At 35.8% G+C, this 8,690-nt stretch overlaps 1 non-coding gene across 1 annotated transcript; it reads right to left on the reverse strand.

Annotated features, from left to right (window-relative positions):
- Positions 1–4,076: 4,076 nt before the first annotated feature.
- Positions 4,077–4,205, reverse strand: LOC132233987 (small nucleolar RNA SNORA33). The gene has a single exon (XR_009452824.1). It is a non-coding gene; the product is annotated as a small nucleolar RNA SNORA33 (small nucleolar RNA).
- Positions 4,206–8,690: the final 4,485 nt, after the last annotated feature.

Below are 8,690 nucleotides of genomic sequence, written 5' to 3' on the forward strand. Positions count from 1 at the left end.
TGCCCTGGCCAATGTGCTCAGGGGCTGGAGCGTCGACCTAGCACACTGAAGAGCCATGAGTTCAATTCCCAGTCAAGGGCACGTAACTGGGTTGCAGGTTTGATCCCCAAACCCTGGTTGGGGCACATGCAGGAGGAAACCAATTGATATGTCTTTCTCCCTCCCTCTTTCCCTTCTACTCTCTCCAGAAAAGCAATGGAAAAAGTGTCGTTAGGTCACACTTTTGAATGAATTGCTTTCAAAAACCTATTTCATAATATTAAATTAGGTACTGTTTTTCCTTTCACAGAAATCCAGTATATTTTTTTTTGAGAAAATACTGATAACACAGAAACTGACAATAAAAACAAATGTAACCTTTTTGGAATAAGACAGTATGTATGAATTAATAAAGTAAGAATCTTACAAATGTAAACTTGAGACAAGTAATAAACTAGCAAAGTTGTTCCCATTGGGAAGGCTCTAATACCTCTCATTTCATCTGCTTTATTTTCAAGATATATAACATGACTATTTTAAGCTCCATATGGCTTTATGTGTTGCATATATATTTATTAAGCACTTATTTCTTTTGAACATCAGTAGGAGCTAAAACTATCTAAAGACGTGTTACTTAAATATTCCAAATCTAAGTAAAGATAGGGGCAAAATATCATTTAATAAGTCACTCTCTGAGCACATGCATTTTTGTAAAGTATAAACAATGAAAATATACGAATGCTTTGGCAGTCTACAAAATTAAACATTACTGTTCATCCCTGTTGCTTTCCTTTCTGGAAGGCAAACACAAAATCACTGCAATCAAAAAGCAAAATCTCCTCTATTTTAGTGGTTCTTATTTTAGTGTTAAATTTACCAACATAGAGTTTTTACATGAAAATTGTCTTCACTTTTTTCAGAAAGTAACTCTATGCTTTAGATTAAAATGAGCGTCCATTTTACGAGTTATGTCAAAGTAGGCATAATAAAAACATTAAAACTTTTTATTGGTATAAGGTATTCCATATTGAAAGCAACAAATGAACAGAAGTCTCTTTCTCCGACACTATGAACACACAAGTGCCATTAACCCTGAAGCAGGCTGTGTACCCAGCCTTGAGAATTCAATGGGTCTGCCTTTTCAATAAATGCTTTCCTTTTAATGTCAGTTATATCCAGAAATTACCAATGTACCTTGGTACAAGGCCTCGTTTGTTTGCAATCTAGTGTGATATGAAATTATTCCAGGACAGTCTATCTTTTAATATTTGGTACATATTTTTTAACAAGGTGCCTGTGGTTATGTGGAAGAAACATAGCAAGACATTGAGTTCTTAGGAATGAAGACTTAAGAGCCCTCTGAGACAATACTTTTAAATTATATAGATCAGAATAAATAAATTTGTATCAAAATATAAATAATAGCAGGAAAATGAACACATTTAAGAAAGTTGTGATTTATCAGACCCATTTGTTGTAATGCTTCTTCCAAAGCATAGGAAAAGAAAGTATATTTCTATTCAGAAATCGAATTTTATTTTTAAAAAGCAGTGTGGATGAACTACCTTTCTATTTCACATTCAGGTTGCATATTTAATTACTTAATGTTTAAATAATTTAAGTTTGAATTGGGCTTGAACTTTTCATTTCCTAGAACTTTCAGATATATGGCCAGGGGACGTCTGACCCTTGAGTTAATGCATTTCTCTAAAAATCCATGTCCCAGAACCTGATTTGGATCTACAAAGGGTCAGCTATGGGAGTTTAAAGCCTAACTCATATTAGAGGTTCTCAAGTAGTGAACTCTCTAAAAGTATGGGTTCTTTAAATTGTCTCAGAATTAAAGATAATTTACAGCCAGGCATTCAAGGCAGAATACTAAGTACATCTTCAGAAATTAAAAGTTATGACATGGAATAGCTGAAATGTTTTCATTTACTTCTTGCTATAACTCTTATAATACATTAGAATTTAGTTACTGTTTATTGCCCCCCTGCCAACTTACATTGTCTATGAGTGGATTAGTCATTGTGCTGCTCAGAGATATGCATTTGGTCAGAAAAAGAATGTCCTGAATTTCTTTTTAAAAAGACATTATGGCGATTTAAGGTTTGCACATGGTACAGAAGAAAATGGGTTAAAGTTGCCTATCCAAAAATGACAAGTAGAAGGACATGTCGGCAGCTTCTTCCAGTTTCTTTCTGCATCCCATTTTGATAGGAGAAGTCAGAAAGCAGAGCTTTGAACAACATTTAGTTGGATGGAGAGTAACAACTGTTTGCTTGATGTTCTTAGTAACGTTCTGACTCAATGGAGGTGTTACATCTGGTTCAAAGCTGAATATTTGTGGCTTGAATGATTCACCAAAATGCAACTGCATTGAGAGGACAAATGCAAACTTTGCATAAGACTTTCCAACATTTCCTTTACAAGGTAGAGCACTTCTAGGCTTTGACAATTTTTTTGGTGTCAGATTTCTTCTTTTTTTACACTTAAAATTTTGTGTAAACAGACCATAAGCATTGAGGTCAACGATGGTGTTTACAGAGTTCATATCTATAAAATCTGGCAGCAAAATGTAGACAAAAACACAAAGTATAGTAGACCACCTCAGTTAGAATTTCCATTCCACTGGTAACGTTACAAAATCTTCAGTTTCTTCATCTATAAATTGAGCATAACCCAAGTTTTAGGATGATTAAATGGGTCAATACATTTAAAGCATTTGAAACAGAGCCCGGCATATAATAATAACTATATAAATAGTTATAATCATCATTACTATTGTCATCATCAATTATTTTCTCAGAAGCTAAATTAAGTATCTAACAGATTATCACATAATCTGTGGGTCCATAGCAATACAACATTTTCAAAAGTACCCCTTTTTAAGTAGTTTTTTTTCCATTTCAAATACTTTTGTGCATCCAAAGGATGAGCAAATATAGAAAGAAAAAGCAATGTTAATACCGTAAACAGTATATTAAACAATATCAAATACCTTTCTGAACTTTTTGATCACAATTTTTATGGTCATTTTACTTATTTAGGGAACTAATTTATCTAGTAATCAGTCAATATTTTTGTGAGGGAAGTTTCATTTTTTTTCAAAAGTAAGAGAGATTAAGAATAAGAAAAAAACAACAACCACAGTTTCTTCTTGTCAGTTAAATGAACAAGTATGCCTGGCAGTAATATGTGATTTTATGTGAACACAAGTGTCAGTAAACACAACTTGCTTTAGGACAGGTTAGAGTAAAGAGTTCCTTGAGATTCAGATTTCCAACCACTATACAAGTACATTTCCCAGTGGCAAAAATTATTTTCTTTTTTTCACTTCTTTATATGTCTAAGAAGTCATACTCAGCCTTCATGGATTATGTTAAATACTATTTTCCCCAAGAAATCCAACTCCTCCATCAAAATTAATTCATTCTCTCTCTCTCTCTCTCTCTCTCTCTCTCTCTCTCTCTCTCTCTCTCTCTCTTTCCTTCTCTCTCTCTCTCTCCTTCTCTCTCATTCTATTCTTTGCAAATCCAGGGTAGAAAGCTTTTATAATTTTCCCCTTATATGTTTGCTTTTATACATCATACCCTCCTACTCTTCTGTAAGTTACTTGACAACAATTTCTATCTGAGTCATCTTGGTATGCCTCCACAACAGCAGTTGTCTTTTACACAGTGAACAAACACAATGCATGTTTGTTAAAATAATAAAATTCAGTTAAACTGAAAATCTTAAGTTTTTTAAACCCATGGTTTATGTAAATATTATTGATGAACTGGTACATCAGCAGTAAATGCAATTTTAACAAACAAAACAAGTATTTTTTTCCTTTTCCAATTGCAAATATTCTTGTCATAGCTTTTTTTTTTTCCCCCTTGTAGTGGTTCTCAGTCTTCTGGCCCTTTAAATACAGTTCCTCATGTTGTGACCCCAACCATAAAATTATTTTCATTGCTACTTTATAACTGTAATTTTGCTACTGTTATGAATCATAATGTAAATATCTGATATGCAGGATGGTCTTAGGCGACCCCTGTGGAAGGGTCGTTCGACCGCCAAAGGGGTCGCGACCCACAGGTTGAGAACCGCTGCCTTATAGCCATGTTCAGGGACCTTAAGGATTTCAAGGTCTTTAAGGCTCATTACATGGCTTTACTATTGCCAGCTTTCTCTAAGTTTCTGCAGAACACATTCAGGTAAGCAGGCTCATTGGCTGGCGTCCTGTCATAGCTTTTTAAGAAACCAATCAGATATGTCAATACATTTGTCATCCAATATTTGTGTTATTCTCTTAAAGATAGACACATATTTGGATGATAATAATAATAGTTACACATACACAGCGCGTATGATGTACTAGACACTGTTCTTTATGTACATTAACTTATTTAATGTTCACAATACACACATGATGGCATTCCAAAAGAAACTGAAGAGCAAAGAGCTTACGGAAGTTGCCCTGATGCATACAGCTAGTAAGCGGCAGAGTCAGGATTCAACGATAGCCATTCAGGACCCTGAGTCCATGCCCTTAATGCCACTCAACAAAACCCTGTTCATATTTTCCCCACCACTCAGACAAAGGCCAAGTGGAAGGGAAAGGGTCATGTTCCCGCTCACGCTGGAGGGTAACCTTGAACCCCTTCTCAAGGATGAGTGAAAAGCACTCTAGAGCCCAGAGCAAATGAGACGTCTCCACTGGGTATTTTGTAAATGGCATTTGTGCAATGAAAATTCTAGTAATACATCTCCGAATGTCATTATATAAGGCTTTTGGTACAGGGAGATATAGAAAATGACGTGTTTTAAGGGTGTTGCCTTTGTAGTAGCCTCAGAACCAAATTTTCTAAAAAGTAAAGTGGGGTATATGTGAAGGCCGGAATCACAAATTCCCTTACTGCACACATCCTGCTGTGAATTACTCTTTGAACAGAATTGTTGCTTAGACTTCAAACCACCACTGTGACCTCAAGAGGTTAACAGAAAAAAGAACGTCTTTGGTTCAGAAACCATAACATGGATATAATACCATTTAAAGGCCAAAGATTTAGAGCTCAATGTAGCTTTTTGGAAAAAGTCAGTCAATCCTCTTCTAAAAATGAGAAAAACTCAATGAAGTCTAATACTTTTAAATCCCAGATTCGTATACAGACCTAATAGCAGTAAATATATTTTTCCCATAAAAAGTAGATTCTATGTTCTTAAACATCATTAAGTAAATCATGTTCTTCAATTGATCATGTTCATGCCAGACATTTTTTAAAAATATATTTTTTATTAATTTCAGAGAGGAAGAGGAGAGGGAGAGAGAGATAGAAACATCAATGATGGGAAGGGAATCATTGACTGCCTGCCTCCTGCACGTCCCCTACTTGGGATGGAGCATGTGGAATCAAACCTGGGGCCCTTTAATCCACAGGCGGATGCTCAATCCACTGAGCCAAACCAGCTAGGGCATGCCAGACATTTTTGAATTGCGACAGTCTGCTAGTGCTCTGGAGAAAGAGACAGTGAAAAACAGGGCACATGAAGTGAGTTGGGCCCATGGAGAATACATGATATAGCAATTGGGAAAACCCAAAGAATTCAGTAGGCAAACCAGGCAGCCCTTGTTCACAGAAGTGGATTTAGACCACATGGCTGGAGATTTGATTGATCAGGGACAGACTCCTTTTAAGAGAAAGTCCTGGAACAGAGGCCAGAAGGATCTATGTGAGTGTATGATTGAGTGAGGGAGACACACACACATACACACACACACACACACACACACACACACTTCATGTTGTCATGTGCTCAAACCTTACAAGATCACAGCATCATGTTTTCTGATGATCCACACTCTCCTCTAAGTTCAGTAATTTTTGTCTTTGAGCATCTAATCAAAAAGGGATTTTCTCTTCTTTTCCTGAAGTCAGGACACAGAAATAATAATGGCAGTAGTTATCATTATTGCTATGAAAGTAACAGAGTGAAAGGTGGTGAGAGAATAGAAGAAAAATATAGTTTTCATTTGTGTCAGTTCTTGTAAAATGTATCAAGTTACCATCTCCTCTCAGAGAAACATTAAAATAACACCTGGCTAGTTTTATCTAGCATTGCCAAATGACCATGTTCATTTATTCTAATACAGCATTTTGTTACTAGAATATTTAGTATATAATGACTGAATCTCTAATAGCCATAATAAACATTTGCTCAATACAACAGATGCTCTTAGATTTTCTTTAATGGGCTGATTACTATAAGAGTAACTAGTGTTAGAAAAGAAAAAAAAATCTAGTCATTTTTTTGATGAAAAAACTGTTACTATAACATTTACATGATGTTCACAGCCTCAAGTGAGTGATTTTATCATTCCAAGCTGTTTAAAATAATCAGCTTCATAAAATTTTAATGACCACCACTTTCTCCTCTATATTTATAGCAAAGCCTCCTTGCTAATTTACAGAAACAGACTAAATTCTCAAATACTTGCATGATTCAATTCTTATATAGTATGAGCTTTATCCCTTCCTAGTCTCAAGAGTGTTCAAATTGGATTTAACCTCATGGTATAAACTATATGATTCGTAGACTTTTCTACACAAATTTCAGACTCTATTGAGAACATTTAAAAGTTGTTGATTGTTTTAACCTAATTTAATTAATTTATTAGTATTAAGTTCAGTGCAATATAACTTTACTATTATTCCTTGGGCTAAGAGATTACTGTATAATTTATTGGGATTAAGCCAAGTATAGATAACTAATTGATCATCCATAAGAAGCAAAGTGGAAAAGCATACTCCCTCTGCTCAGGTAGATGATAGTATATGTGCCAAATAATATAGCATCCCTCCCCCCCCCACCTACTTGGTATTTTAAACATGCTTTTTGTTGTCAGGCTCCCTGCCAATAGGCTGCATGGGTCGCATGAGATACTAGCTGATATTTCAAAGGTGAGTTAATTAGGGGTTGCAGTTTGGAATGTTATCAAGCTGCTGCTCAGACATCTATCTGCTTTCCATACAGGTGTGAAATATTGACAGCAAATTTTAGAAGTGTGATGACATTTTTACCTTCACTTATTTGAGTAAAGTTTGGTATGGCTCATACTTTAAGGGGAATAGGAACTCTTATCTTTTTTCAAGTAGCTATTTATCATAAGAAGGCATGTTGGGGGTTCAAAAGAAATGCAGTATTAAATCTATTACAAAATATGCTTGAGACCTCATACGTACTTCCACAAAGATTGATTTTGAAGCGTATCAGTTACAATTAACCATTTATACTGCAGTACCTTTCCTTCAGAGGTTCTGAAACTATGATGACACTGAAGGCAGATCACAATGAAGCTTTGTTAATTTATAAAATTTTAATCATATGTGATCACATTTCCAAGATCAGTGGTCGGCAAACCCATTAGTCAACAGAGCCAAATATCAACAGTACAACGATTGAAATTTCTTTTGAGAGCCAAATTTTTTAAACTTAAACTATATAGTTAGGTACATTGTTATTAACTTAATTAGGGTTCTCCTAAGCTGGCCTTTGCTAAAAACGTCCTCAATCTGATTGAGGTACTAGGTCGACCCCTTCCAACTCTCTCATCCACACTCGTCTTGTAGTGAGTCTCACTCAACTCCTGCATGAATCCCGTGCGCCTCCCCCACTGCGTATCCCTCCGCCTGCCTGCTGTGTCTCCTGTCGCCAGGCCTACCGACACTCCCCACTTCTTCTAATGTCACTTCTTCAAAATAGACTCACCCAGGCCGAAAACCGACTTCTGCGCATGGGCCACGAAGTTTCAATCCCACTGTACATGAGCGCCCGCACAAGGTATTTTGTGGAAGAGCCACACTCAAGGAGCCAAGGAGCCGCGGTTTGCCGACCGCTGTACTAGATCAATAATAAGTCACTGTAGAGAAAGGATTTCAACTTCAACTATTCTTGTCATAGTATCACATCAGGAGAAGCAAAGACCATAAAGAGGCCCAAATCTTGATGCTAATCTGGGAATTTATCTGGGTAAGAATTAGGTGAAAAAACATAGCCGCAACACAAGGGGAGAAAGTTCTATAATATACATTTTACCATCACACTCTTAGAAGGAGTTCAATTTTTTTAAATGAGTGTATTATGATCAATGAGCTTTAAATGATGAGTATCTACATATCCTTCTAGAATTATCCTATTTTTTTTCTAAAATACTAGGAGAAAATGCATAATCAAGAGATAGAGCAATTAACTAGGCAAATTATTTTCTTTTTCTTTTTTCCTCTTCTCTTCCAGTCAAAATTCGACACCAGCTTCGATATCATGCCCCAATGTCATTTCTTCACTCCTTATTTTCCTCCAAAAAACAGGGTACTTTGCTAAATCCAAATCTTATATTTGTAGACTTTTATGAAACTCTTCACATATTACCTTGAAATATGTTTGCATATTTCATTTACTTTACTGTGAGTGATAGAGATGGTGGTGGTGATGATAAACGTAACAACAGAATTAAGCATAAAATTGTTTTTAAAATTAAACCTAAAAATCACCTCATTTTGGTCCTTTGAATGTATTTGTGGAAAGTGAATATCTTAATTTGGTCCCACTGAAAGCAGGGCCTGAGACAAGCATATGAGAACATGCAGTTTAATGAATAGGTCAGCCGAGTAAGCAGATGTGAAGGAGTGAGGAGAGGCAGGGAAGTAAAAAATACAAGTGTAAGA

This window comes from Myotis daubentonii, chromosome 4 (assembly GCF_963259705.1).
Source record: "Myotis daubentonii chromosome 4, mMyoDau2.1, whole genome shotgun sequence".
NCBI classification, from domain to species: Eukaryota; Metazoa; Chordata; class Mammalia; order Chiroptera; family Vespertilionidae; genus Myotis; species Myotis daubentonii.